Here is a 12,880-nt window from a genome sequence, read left to right on the forward strand (position 1 = left end):
TCAGATTCAGCATCAGTCCTTCCAATGAACATTTAGGGTTGATTTCCTTTAAGATTGACTAGTTTGATCTCCTTGCTGTCCAAGGGACTCTCAAGAGTCTTCTCTGGCAACACAGTTCAAAGGTATCCATTCTTTGGTGTTCAGCCTTCTTTATGGTACAACTCTCATATCCATATGTGACCACTGGAAAGACCATAGTCTTGACTATGTGGACCTTTAGTCAGCAAAGTGATATATTTGTTTTTCAACACACTGTCTAGGGTTCCTGCCAGAAGCAACCATCTTCTTATTTCATGGTTGCAGTTACCACCTGCAGTGATTTTAGATCCCAATAAGAGGAAATCTGGCACTACTTCCACTTTTTTTCCCTTCTATTTGACATGAAATAATGGAGCCAGATGTCATGATTTAAGTTTGTTTTTTTTCTTTTAATATTAGTTTTAAACCAGCATTTTCACTCTCCTCCTTCACCTTCTTCAAGAGATTCTTTAGTTGCTCTTCACTCTCTGCCGTAAGAGTGGTATCATCCACATATCTGAGGTTGTTGATATTTCTCCCACCAATTTTGATTCCAGATTTTAACTCATCCCCCCTGGTATTTCTCATGATATACTCAGTGTGTAAGTTAAATAAACAGGGTGACAACAAATAGCCTTGCACTCCTTTATCAATCATGCAGCAATCAGTTCTCCCTTACAGAGTTGTAACTGTTGCTTCTTGACCCACATGCAAGTTTCTCAGGAGACAGGTTAGGTGGTCTGCTATTCCCATCTCTTTAAGAGTTTTCCACAGTTTGCTATGATCCACACAGTCAAAGGCTTTAGTGTATCAATGAAACAGTGGTAGATCCTTTTAGAGAATTTCCTTGCTTTCTCTATGATTCAGTGAATGTTGGCAATTTGATCTCTGGTTCCTTTGCCTTTTCTAAACCCAGCTTGGACATGCAGCCTAGCATACAAGATTTTGAGCATGAGATTACTAGCATGGGAGATGAGTGCAATTGTCCACTGGTTTGAACATTCTTTAGTACTCCCCTTCTTGGGAACTGGGATTAGGATTGACCTTTTCCAGTCCTGTGTCCACTGCTGGGTTTTCCAGATTTGCTGACATATTGAGTGCAGCACTTTGGTAGTAGCATCTCTGAGAATTTTAAATAGCTCTACTGGAATTCCATCACATCTACTAACTCTATTGACAGCAGTGCTTCCTGCTGTCACATTTGACTACACACTCCAGAATGTTGGCTCTGGATGGCTAACCACATCATTGTGGTTATCAGGTTCATTTGGATCTTTTTTGTATAGTTCTTCTATGTATTCTTTCCATCTCTTCTTGATCTCTTCTGCTTCTACTAGGTCTACCATTTCTGTCCTTTATTGTGCCCATCTTTGGGTGAAATGTTCCCTTGATATTTTCAATTTTCCTGAAGAGATCTCTAGTCTTTCCCTTTCTGTTATTTTCCTCTATTTCTTTGCACTGTTCATTGAAGAAGGCCTTCTTGTCTCTTCTTGCTATTGTTCCTCAGTGTTTGGTGTGACTATGGGTTTGTAGTCTCTGAAGCAAAGAATTCACTCCAGGACCAAAGGAGCACAGTTGCTCATGTCTTCACAGCAGAGTAACAGCTTTATTTAGAGTTAAGAAGTAACAGAGACATCTCTGGTATAGACACCAGAAGAGGGTAGGGAGAGTCCTATCTTCAGCCTTTAAGACATATTATTATATACTTTTTGACCTGTTACTAAAAATAATTATTGTATAGGATTGCACAGTTAACATTAGGTCAGTATGTTTCCCTTAGATCTTGTGAGGAAGTTTGGTCTTCCTGACAATATCAAGGAGCCTGTTCTTATGGCTCCTTTATTATCAATTAACCAGTTTCCCAGTCTCGCTTCTATTGTGGGTCAGTTCAGTTCAGTTCAGTCGCTCAGTCATGTCCGACTCTCCGCGACCCCAAGAATCACAGCACTCCAGGCCTCCCTGTCCATCACCAACTCCCGGAGTTCACTCAAACTCATGTCCACAGAGTCGGTGATGCCATCCAGCCATCTCATTCTCGGTCATCCCCTTCTCCTTCCGCCCCCAACCTTTCCCAGCATCAGAGTCTTTTCCAGTGAGTCAACTCGTCGCATGAGGTGGCCAAAGTATCGGCCATAAATTCCAAACAGCCACAAATTCCAAAACATGAATGACTATGTGATTGGGCCCATGGAAACTCCTTATCAACCTGCTTAAGGAATGTATCAATATTCTCCGGGACTCTGCATTTAGTTGAGTTTGAGTAAGCTCCGGGAGTTCATGATGGACAGGGAAGCCTGACATGCTCCAGTCCATGGAGTTGCAAATAGTCAGACACGACTGAGCAACTGAACTGAACTGAATCTTTCCCTTTCTCCCTTGCTTTTTGCTTCTCTTCTTTCTTCATCTATTTGTAAAGCTTCTTCAGATAATCACTTTGCCTTCTTTTTCTTTTCCTTTGAGATTAACTTGTTCGCTGCCTCCTGCACAATATTATGGACTTCTGTCCATAGTTCTTCAGGCCCATTGTTTACTAGATCTAATTCCTTGAATCTATTCCTCACATCTACTGCATATTCATAGGGGATTAAGTCATAACTTCCTGATCTAATGGTTTTCCCCACTTTCTTTAATTTCGGCCTGTATTATTTTGCTATGAAAAGCTGATGATCTGAGCCATAGTCAGCACCAGGTCTTGTTTTCGTTGACTGTATACAGCTTCTCCATCTTTGATTACAAATACTGTAATCAATTTGATTTCTGTATTGACCATTTGGTGATGTCCATGTGTAATATTGTCTCTTGTGTTGTTGACAAGGTTGTTTGCTATGACCAGTGCAGTCTCTTGGCAGAATTCAGGGGATGAGCAAAAGGTGATATATATATATGTGGGTTTTCCTAGGTGGCTCAGGGGTAAAGAATCTGCCTGCCAATGCAAGAGGCACAGACATGGGTTCGATCCCTTGGTCAGAAAGATCCCCTGGAGGAGGAAATGACTACCCACTCCAATATTCTTGCTTGGGAAATCCCATAGACAGAGGAGGTGGGCTACAGTCAACGGAATGGCAAAAGAGTTAGACATGATTTAGTGACTAAAGGACAACAGCACATATACATACATACACACATATATATATAGAATATATGTATATAGACATATATATATATATCTCACCTGTTCCTCATCCATTCATCTATCAATGAATGCTTATGTTTCTCCCATTTCTTGGCTATTGTAGATAATGCTGCAATGAAAATCTGGGTGTAGATATTTTTTCAAGTTAGTGTTTCACTTCATTTGGAAAAATGCCCAGATATGGAATTGCTAAATCTGGTGAATATCGCTTTAAACAATTCTCTTCCAGCATGTATCTACACATTAAAATGATTAATGTAATTTTTTGCAATGACATGCCACTGTCATGCAAGTCCCAGAGGATTATCTGTAAAAATCAGAAGAGTAAATAATCTAATGATTATTGTTTTGAAAAAGTCAAACAACTGAAAATTGGACTGTTAGATAAAAAATTGTCAGCTTAATATACTTGCTTAACTGCAAGCACTGGAAAATAATTGCCATATGCTCCATTATATGATATAATATATTATAAATTATAGTATAGTTTACTCCATTATAATACAAATTCTGTTATAAATTAAGTTAGGCAGTGATACATTACACACCAAATGTCTGGCATAAGATTTGACACATTTCAATTATTTTAGTGCCTTTAGTAGTAAGATTAATAAGCATCTATCTTCCCTATCCCTGAAGTTTGTTCAGTCAGGATGTTTGAACCACTCATTTCATACCCAAACTTTAGAAACTCTACAGACAGAGTGTATACCCAGTGGAATTAGCTTTACTTGGGAGAATTATTTAAATCCCTTATTGACTTGCAAGATGCATCCACCTTGATGTTTTCACAGGGACTTATATGATCAAAAGAGGTATGTTGGGCTTTGATCAGAGCAAATCTAAAGAAAGCTGGGAATCTGCAAATATGCTGTGATTAAAATTCTTTCTCCATCTTCTCTCAGTGAAATGAGGAAAGTAAAATACTGACTGCTACCTTATAATTAGTGTGAGAGAAAGTAAGAAAGGTTCTTATTTAAAGGAAATTGAGTTAGGGCTAGCACAAAACAAAAATTTAATACTGCTGCTGCTAAGCTGCTAAGTCACCTCAGTCGTGTCCGACTCTGTGTGACCCCATAGACAGCAGCCCACCAGGCTCCCCGATCCCTGGGATTCTCCAGGCAAGAACACTGGAGTGGGTTGCCATTTCCTTCTCCAACGTGCGAAAGTGAAAAGTGAAAGTGAAGTCGCTCAGTCATGTCCGACCCCTAGCGAGCCCACGGACTGCAGCCTACCAGGCTCCTCCATTCATGGGATTTTCCAGGCAAGAGTACTGGAGTGGCTTGCCATTGCCTTCTCCAAAACAAAAATTTAATACTAGGCTCCTGTTATTATTGAAATTAGGGAATCCAGTTTTCCAAACAATAAATGAATGCAGTCTCTTCAGTTGCTTATGGTAGTGTGTAGGCCAACCTGCTGTAATAGCCCTGTCAAGGAAGGCTGTTTGAGAATAACCCTTACACTTAGTGGACTTGTTAGCTATGGTTAGCCTGTGTTACCTTTTCAGTCAGAGAAATTTCTTATTAGAAAGTTTACAGAATTCCAGGATAGCACTGAAGATCACGATTAATTTTATTATTTCAGGAGCATTCTACTTAACACAGAATTGTTTGAAATCAGATTATGATTTTAGTAACTTGTCAAGGTAGAATGTTAGTCGAGGTATAATGAGCTTGAACTAGGTACTTAAATTACATTAGGAAATACTTTCAGTTGTAAGAAATTAAAACAAGATAGCAAGACAATACATTTTGAGTATATATATTTTAGGACAGTATGTGGGTGTACCATGAATTCTGTATGTGATTGCTTGTACCATATACAAGAATTCAAATTATGAGTCATTCTCGGAAACTCAGAGAAGAACTAATAAGACTGTCAACCAGTAAAATGACTTTTGGAAAGGAAAGAGAATAGTTAAATAGAAGGGTTTTAGGCAATATTACAATAATGTACATTATTTGATGATGCTGTGGATGTGGAGTTGATTTAGAAAATAAGAAACTTTGCTAAATAGAATTACCAGTGAATCTACTATCACAAACAGGAAGAAAAATTTGAGGAGTATTTATTAACTGATACCATATTTTCCAAATTAGTTGGAATCAGATTAAATAGAAGTGGCTTAAAACATAAGTACAGATACAAAAATACATACCCTGTACCACCAATGAAAAGTAGAAGACATAAGCCAATACAGGAGGGAAAATGATAATAAGAAAGAGCAAGTTCAGATATAAATGTATGATTTGAATTATCAGTGGAACATTCAAGTTATGCTTCTTAATTGAGTCAAAATTACCTTGTCATTATGTCCAAGATCCCAAATTATTTGTGTAGTAGAATTCTACTATTAACCATGATTGGAAAGAGGGCTTCCCTGATAGCTAAGTTTGTAAAGAATCTGCCTGCAATGCAGGAGACCCTGGTTCAATTCCTGGGTCAGAATGATCTGGTTGAGAAGGGATAGGCTACCCACTCTAGAATTCTTGGACGTCCCTCGTGGTTCAGCTGGTAAAGAATCCACCTGCGAGGGAGAACTGGGTTGGGAAGATTCCCTGGAGAAGGGAATGGCTACTCACTCCAGTATTCTGGTCTGGAAAATTCCATGGACTGTATAATCCAGGGGGTTGCAAAGAGTCAGACACAACTGAGAGACTTTCATTTTTATGACTGGAAATAAGTGTGGATCTGGGATAAATCATTTAGAAATATATGTTTAGTTGGTTGATAAGCAAAGATATTCTGAAAGACCGTATTTGTGAAGCTGATTAACATGCAAGTAATTTGAGATGTGATATTGAATATACTTTTGACTGTGTGCTGTATATTTTCAAATTTTAGTACTGAAGATGTTATTTAAAATAAATTAATAGATACTCAATTATAGTAAATCATCAATCACTTAAATAGTTATTGAACAGATTGTAGAAGCTTGTAACCCTGTTAATCATACCTGAGAAGAGATGCCACACATTTTTCTTGATTTTCTATAAGTTTATGAGTCAGTATGACTATGAAGCCTTTAAGCAACTACACAGATGGCAATTGATTTAAGTCTAATATGACCAATTAAAAACAAATTGTGTCAACTGTGGCCTGAGTAATTAGCTAAATCCTCATGGAAGTAATAGGACTTAAACTAGATTCTGAAGATTAAGTAATATTTTAATGAAAGCATCAGAGGTAAAGGCATTATATCACTGCTTTCTAAAGCCATAATATATTCAGATGAGAGGAAGAGATCATAAGAACTAAATTGTGAAATACAGAATAATGTGCCCTAAGGTATTAGAGAAAGTGGCTGAATAGCTAGAATGGAGTTATATTATAAAATTTATGGCTTGCTAGTCTGAGGCTATTGAATAATGTCTTGCAAACAATAAGAAATTAAATCAGATTTGAATATAACCTAGATATTAATAAATTAATATCTAGTAAATTAATAAAGGTGTTCGAAAGGGTGGGGAGAAGGGTGGGCTTGAGTAGAATAGATTAGTGATCAGAGAAGCTGCAGGTATCCAGGATCTGGATTATAGCACCTGGCACAAAACATGTGCTAAGTAAATAGTTGCAAACTATTTACTAAGTGAATATATGAATGAATGCAAGGTCTGGAGCCTACATAAGATGCAATAAAAATGTTCAGGGTGAAAGTGGAGTGCACGCAGGACACAGGATTGCTTCTTTCAGCCTTAGAAATGCTGACCTTTCAGACCACCTTAGAAAAGCAAATCCATGTTGAATAAATGCAAGTTAATAATAAATTATGAATGTATGAAACCTATTTTGACTTATCACTAATAGGAACTATCATTTGAGTTAATTTTTATGAGCCCTGCTTCTTTTGATTATGTCATTATTCTTGTCTATTTGTACTGTCAGCTTAGCCAATTACTTTTCATCTTAAAGCAATCAAATATTTCTGTGTTCAGAATAAAATTAGTGAAACTGCTTCTCATTTTGTAAATGGTTTCTTCCAAATACTTGAGCAGGAATCATTCAAATGTATCATTTGGATATATCAGATGTAAGTTTTAGCATGTTGGTAATTTATGTTTTCATTTTGACATGATAGCACTGAAAGGGAACATAAAAAGTTCTATCATATCTACTTTCCTCACTTAAAAATAAAAATAACATCCTCATTTTATTTAGAATCATTGGTATGCCAGTGGAAAGAACTAGAAGATAATTAATTTTCTTAAAATTTCATGATTCTATTCTTTGTTAAAATTCTTTTCATCTAATGTTAATGGGATTTTAGGTGAAATATGTGGGTCTAGCTGCTTACATAGATGAATTTCCTTTAGGCTGCAGGCAGATGTTCTGGCCACTGTTGATCTAGTTTTCTTGCACAAGCTTAGGCTGTTTCAGTCACAAGTAGATACTGAAGTAGTTGATGAAGGACTTCAAAAATTAGTGAAACAATGTTTGAGCCTGGTTGTCCATTTTCCTCTCTCTCTCTTTTTGAACATCTATCAAACAGGTTGGAAATATGTAGAAAACTTCTTTAGGCATGAAACAACTTATGGTTTCCCTTGAGAGGTGGGACAGCCCTGTCTATGAGCTTACCTAAAAATCCTGTTTATTTATTGTGATGTCACAAAGTTCTGTGATAAATAAACAGTTCTGTGATAAAGTCTCTCCTTTGACCAGCACTTTCTACTCACTGTTAAAGAGGCTCAAGGTTCAAGGTCACTCTGTGTGACTGCTAACTCATTGTTTCCTTGTAATATATCTTAGATAAATAAACCACATAAAAATAATTTTTTAAGAAAGTATTTTATTTGCATCCCCTCTTTATAACACATTGAAGTAAAAATAATTTTTCCTGTAGTTTATGGAATATGATAATATTTTATGAATTTTCTTATTTATTTTGTCAAGCAGAAAACTTGAAAGACCATGTATGAAGCTGTCATTTGTTCTGTAGGGACTGTCACTTCTAATAGGAATTAACTTTGTTTCATAATTTCAAATTCTGTGAGTTGATTATTTTGGCACAACACCTAATAGCAAAGTGAGTTTCAAGTACTGTGAAATAATATGAGATATATTTTGTTACTCTCTTATGAATGTAAGAAAGTTCATAACTTTGATAGCCCAAGGATACAGTGTTAGAAGAATTAATACATTCTTTGATCCACAATAAGTGAAAATTCATCTTTATTTATTTCTTTATTTAACATTGCATTCCATTTTCCAATAGATCTTTAGTTAGATACAAGGTACGGAAAGATGTATTTGCAATGCTTTCTACAGATTCTGTTGGCTACTGTGCTTTTCAATACAATATTACTCTTACTTAAAGAATACCTTTTAATATAGTTGTTTTTACTTCCAGCCACTAACATTACAGAAAAGTGTTGCTATAATTTATATTTCTCTAATATCTTTATTTTATATTTTAAGAAGTTGAGATATAATGCATATGTAGATATTTTCTGATTTACTGAAAAATTAGAGTTGTCTGCTCTCTGTGTAGTAGAAGTAGGTTGTACAGCACAAATAATTTGTGCATTTGATTTTGTTTGCTTATGATGAAATGTTGGCTCTTCCCTCATAGATCAGTCAGTTAAGAACCTGCCTGCAATGCAGGAGATCCAGGTTTGATTTCTGGGTTGGAAAGATCCCGTGGAGAAGTCATTGGCAACCCACTCCAGTATTCTTGCCTGGAGAATCCCATGGACAGAGGAGCCTGGCAGGCTACAGTCCAGGGGATCTCAAGAGTCAGCCAGGACTTATGGACTAAACCACCACCATGAAGAAATGTTGCAATGTTACAGTTTAAGGTAGCACTCATACTTGCAAGTTACTGAAGAGACTCATGACAAAGATTTTAGCCAAGAGGCCATTTTCTTTGAAACATTGTTACAAGTTACACAGAAAGGAGACCATTTTTTGAATATTTTCTTATTTAGAGGTTGGAAAAAGAGTGCAAATCTACATACTTGAATAATACATTTCATTTTAATGGAGTAATATTTTCAGAATCATAATTTCTAATTTATGCAAGCATTTGAAATAAATTCATATAAATAATTATGGAAAATGCAATTTGAGTTAGTATCTGTATATAAGAATGCAGATTCAGTTCAGTTCAGTTCAGTCACTCAGTTGGGTCCGACTCTTTGTGACCCCATGAATCACAGCACACCAGGCCTCCCTGTCCATCACCAACTCCCGGAGTTCACTCAAACTCATGTCTATCGAGTCGGTGATGCCATCCAGTCATCTCATTCTCTGTCTTCCCCATCTCCTCCCGCCCCCAATCCCTCCCAGCATCAGAGTCTTTTCCAGTGAGTCAACTCTTCACATGAGGTGGCCAAAGGATTGGAGTTTCAGCTTTAGCAGATTAAACCATATTAAATATTTTATGTTGCTAAACATGAGGTTCAATTTCTGAAATTTTAACAATCAATTTGTTTGTATTTTAATAACAAACGTAATGGTCATTTGAAAGAAATATTGTTTTAATAACTATTTCTTTTTTGTTTTTTCATAATTAAAGTAAAATCAGTGATAAAGTCAATGAAACTTTGAGCAGAGAAAAAGTAATAATGTTTTAATATAACAATTGCAGAGAGCATCTTTATTCTATAAAAGTTTATACCATATCTGGCAACTGGGACTTTCTAACTGCGTTACTATTGAGTACTCTAGCTATTAATGAATACATTATTCTAGTTGTTAATATTTATCAATTCTGAGTATCATGCATGAGATTTACCTGGATGTTTATTAATTCAGTTATCTTCTGCAGCTATAGGGTTATGTTACAACTTACTGGTTATTATTTACTCAGAAAGGAAAATGACCAAGATTATAGGGAGATAGATCATATTTGCAAGGTAGCTGCATAGCTGATGTGGATCCTTGTATGGATCAATCTCTTAGTATTTCACACAATGTTAATTATTAATATACCCTATGTCATCCTTCATATTAAGTCAGGATGTTTTTATTTCTGGCATATCTTCTACATAATAAAATATTTTAAAACATTATTTTGTACCTAGTAGGATTTTCTTTTTTTCTTGAGGGTTATACACAATTAATTTATAAGGACATAGTTATTGGTTACCTTAAGTGTAAGAACATACTAACAGTAAAGATATTGAGAAAGTTCCAAGGACATTTTTTTTATAAACTAAATTATATTATGATTATATTTGACTGGAAAAAGCATTTGTATATAATTATCCTAAGAATAAACTCTGATTTATAGATACTTACTGTGCAAATTCTGGTATATAAACATGAGTGTGTTTCAAAGTAGTAGACAATTATTGAAGCATATTGATATATTTTTCTAAGTGGGACAGAGCAAAGAAAATGTCAGAATAATTTAAGTTTAGCAAAAATTTAAAAATGCAAAAAACTAACTTCTATTGCACAGGGAGGAACAAAATTTGTGTTAATCTTGGATCTTCTCAGAAAATCTAAAGATAGCTCAAGTTTAGGAAACAGCTTAACTACCTATTATTCTCAATTTGGACCTGAGTTTGGAATGGAATAATCCTAAAAACTGTTGTCATGGAATATGAAATACAGACCCAAGTGTTATAGTACCCATAAGCAAGAAATATTTACAAGTTACAGTTTGAAACAGTTTGAAAACAGTACAGTGATTAAAAATAATTTGACTTCTTTCAAAATAATGCTGTCAACTGGTTGAGTACACCAAAGTTAAGAAATTTTACAGAATGATTTGTTAATAAAATGGAAAATATCATTTAAGTACAGAATATCTTGGTCATTTTTTAGAAATAAAGTACAGATTTTAAGTTTATTTTGTATATCTTTCAGGTCATGCTTTTTTTTTTTTCTTTTCCCTTTTGACTTACTATGAGCTGATACTTATTTAAAGAAACAAGAAAAACAGGGGTATTTTCTTCAAAAGGCCAGAGTTAAATAAACTATGTGTTTCCTGAGCAAGCCTCTCTCACTTTCAGATCATTTAAATAATTTTAATTCATCAGATTAAACAGTTTACATTTGGAGGTGGAACCGAGAAACAAAACAGGGAGATGTTGTTTGGCGTGATTAGCGACAGAGCAAACTTACCAGCCTCATGATGGGATGAAGCGTGTCCAAGGAAGTGTCAGCTCTTCTTAATCAGGAGCCCTAGGACACGTGGCTTGGATAGTTGGAGAGAGAATGAAGCAGAGGCGCATTAAACCAAAACCAACTTTACTCTCTTTCTAACAGCTGATTTTCTTGCCAGCCCCTCTGTGTAAAGTTTTTAATCTGTTGGCTTCATCTCTATTTCCGAACCATTTGTGATATGTGCAGATAGGTGAGGCCTTTGGTCATTGAAGCAATCTGGAGAAGTCAGTTCATAAATGAAAATTTGAAACTTAAGCCTAATTCAAAACAAAGTGGGCAACCACACATGCAGTGAGATCTAGGGTGTCTGAGGTCTAAGTTCTAGCTATAAGGAGTTCCTTTTTTTTTTTTTAATTGACATTTAGGGTTTATTTATATATATATATATATATGAGTATAATCAAGTAACAATGTTGTGTTTGTTTCAGGTGCACAGCAAAGCGATTCAGTTATAAATATATAGGTATTCTTTTTCAAGTTGTAGGACATACTTCAAAATAAATAGTATATTATATGTTTTTATGGATATATCATTCAACATTAAGAAATTCATTTCCTATTTGAAATTGTTACTTGAAAGTATTTTAAACCTAGGCAGTAAGAGTTGACTGTCCTCTGATACTCCATTTTTACAGAATTCTTTCCATTTTATTTTATAATTTTAAATTTATAAAAATTTTGAATTAAATTTTATTAACTTTGCATGTGTATTTAGAAATAGACACATATTTAGTTATTCAAATAGATGATAAGATCAGTGCTTTTATGTTCAAGTTTATCATCAGTGTATATATCATCTTATTGAATTTTAAAAACTATAACAATTCCCTTAAGCAAACAAATGAGTTTGTTCCTGGCTTATCATGGGTTGACTCCTTGCCAGGAAAGAAGAATCTTTTGTCTTCCTGTTGGGTTCTGCTATTGTCCCAGAGAAAGAATTGTTCCTCTATTTCCCCAAATCTATTTCATTAATGTTTCTATTTATTAATATTTTACAAGTAAGATATCAGTTCCTTAAGAAACAGGTAGGAAGGCAACAAAGTTTTAGTGTATAAGAAGAAAAGTACAAGCAAGACTCTAATTATAAACATGTATATTCCAAAGCACCTAGTAACTCTAATACTTCTTCTTTTTTTTTTTACTTCATAGCACTTTTTTAAAAATTGGAGAATAATCAAGTACCTTATATGTTTTTGCGTTCTCTCTTATACTTCCAACAGTAATTTATATATTACAATAGTTAAATAAATTTATTTAGTTGATTATGGTTCAAATCAATTCCTAAATTATATGTTGTCATCATTTATTAACTCAATAAACATTTATGTACCAATGTGGTACAGTGTCTTACCAATTAGAAGAAAAGTTCAGTGAGTCAATGTTAAAGTTTCTACTTATAAATTTTCTAAATGCATGCAACATATTTAACTCTCTTCAAATAAAATAGGTTTCATGAACAGAAAAAGAGAATATGATACTAAAAGAGTCAAGGAAAAAATTACAAAGAAGGGCAGAGAAAGAGGAAAATAAAAGATACTTTGGATATATTCAAAGAAATGTACAGAAAATGAATTTGTGGAGATGATAACTTTTTATAGTTAAAAAAAAGGAATAATA

The 12,880-nt window shown here is 34.7% G+C and overlaps 1 protein-coding gene across 2 annotated transcripts in view; it reads left to right on the forward strand.

Moving 5' to 3' along the window:
- The window catches only part of KLHL1 (kelch like family member 1), a 525,596-nt gene that overhangs the window by 344,824 nt on the left and 167,892 nt on the right, over positions 1 to 12,880 (forward strand). The window lies entirely within an intron of this gene.

The sequence above is a fragment of the Moschus berezovskii genome, chromosome 13 (genome assembly GCF_049115385.1).
Source record: "Moschus berezovskii isolate FMDL1 chromosome 13, NW_MosBer_1.0, whole genome shotgun sequence".
Taxonomy (NCBI): Eukaryota; Metazoa; Chordata; class Mammalia; order Artiodactyla; family Moschidae; genus Moschus; species Moschus berezovskii.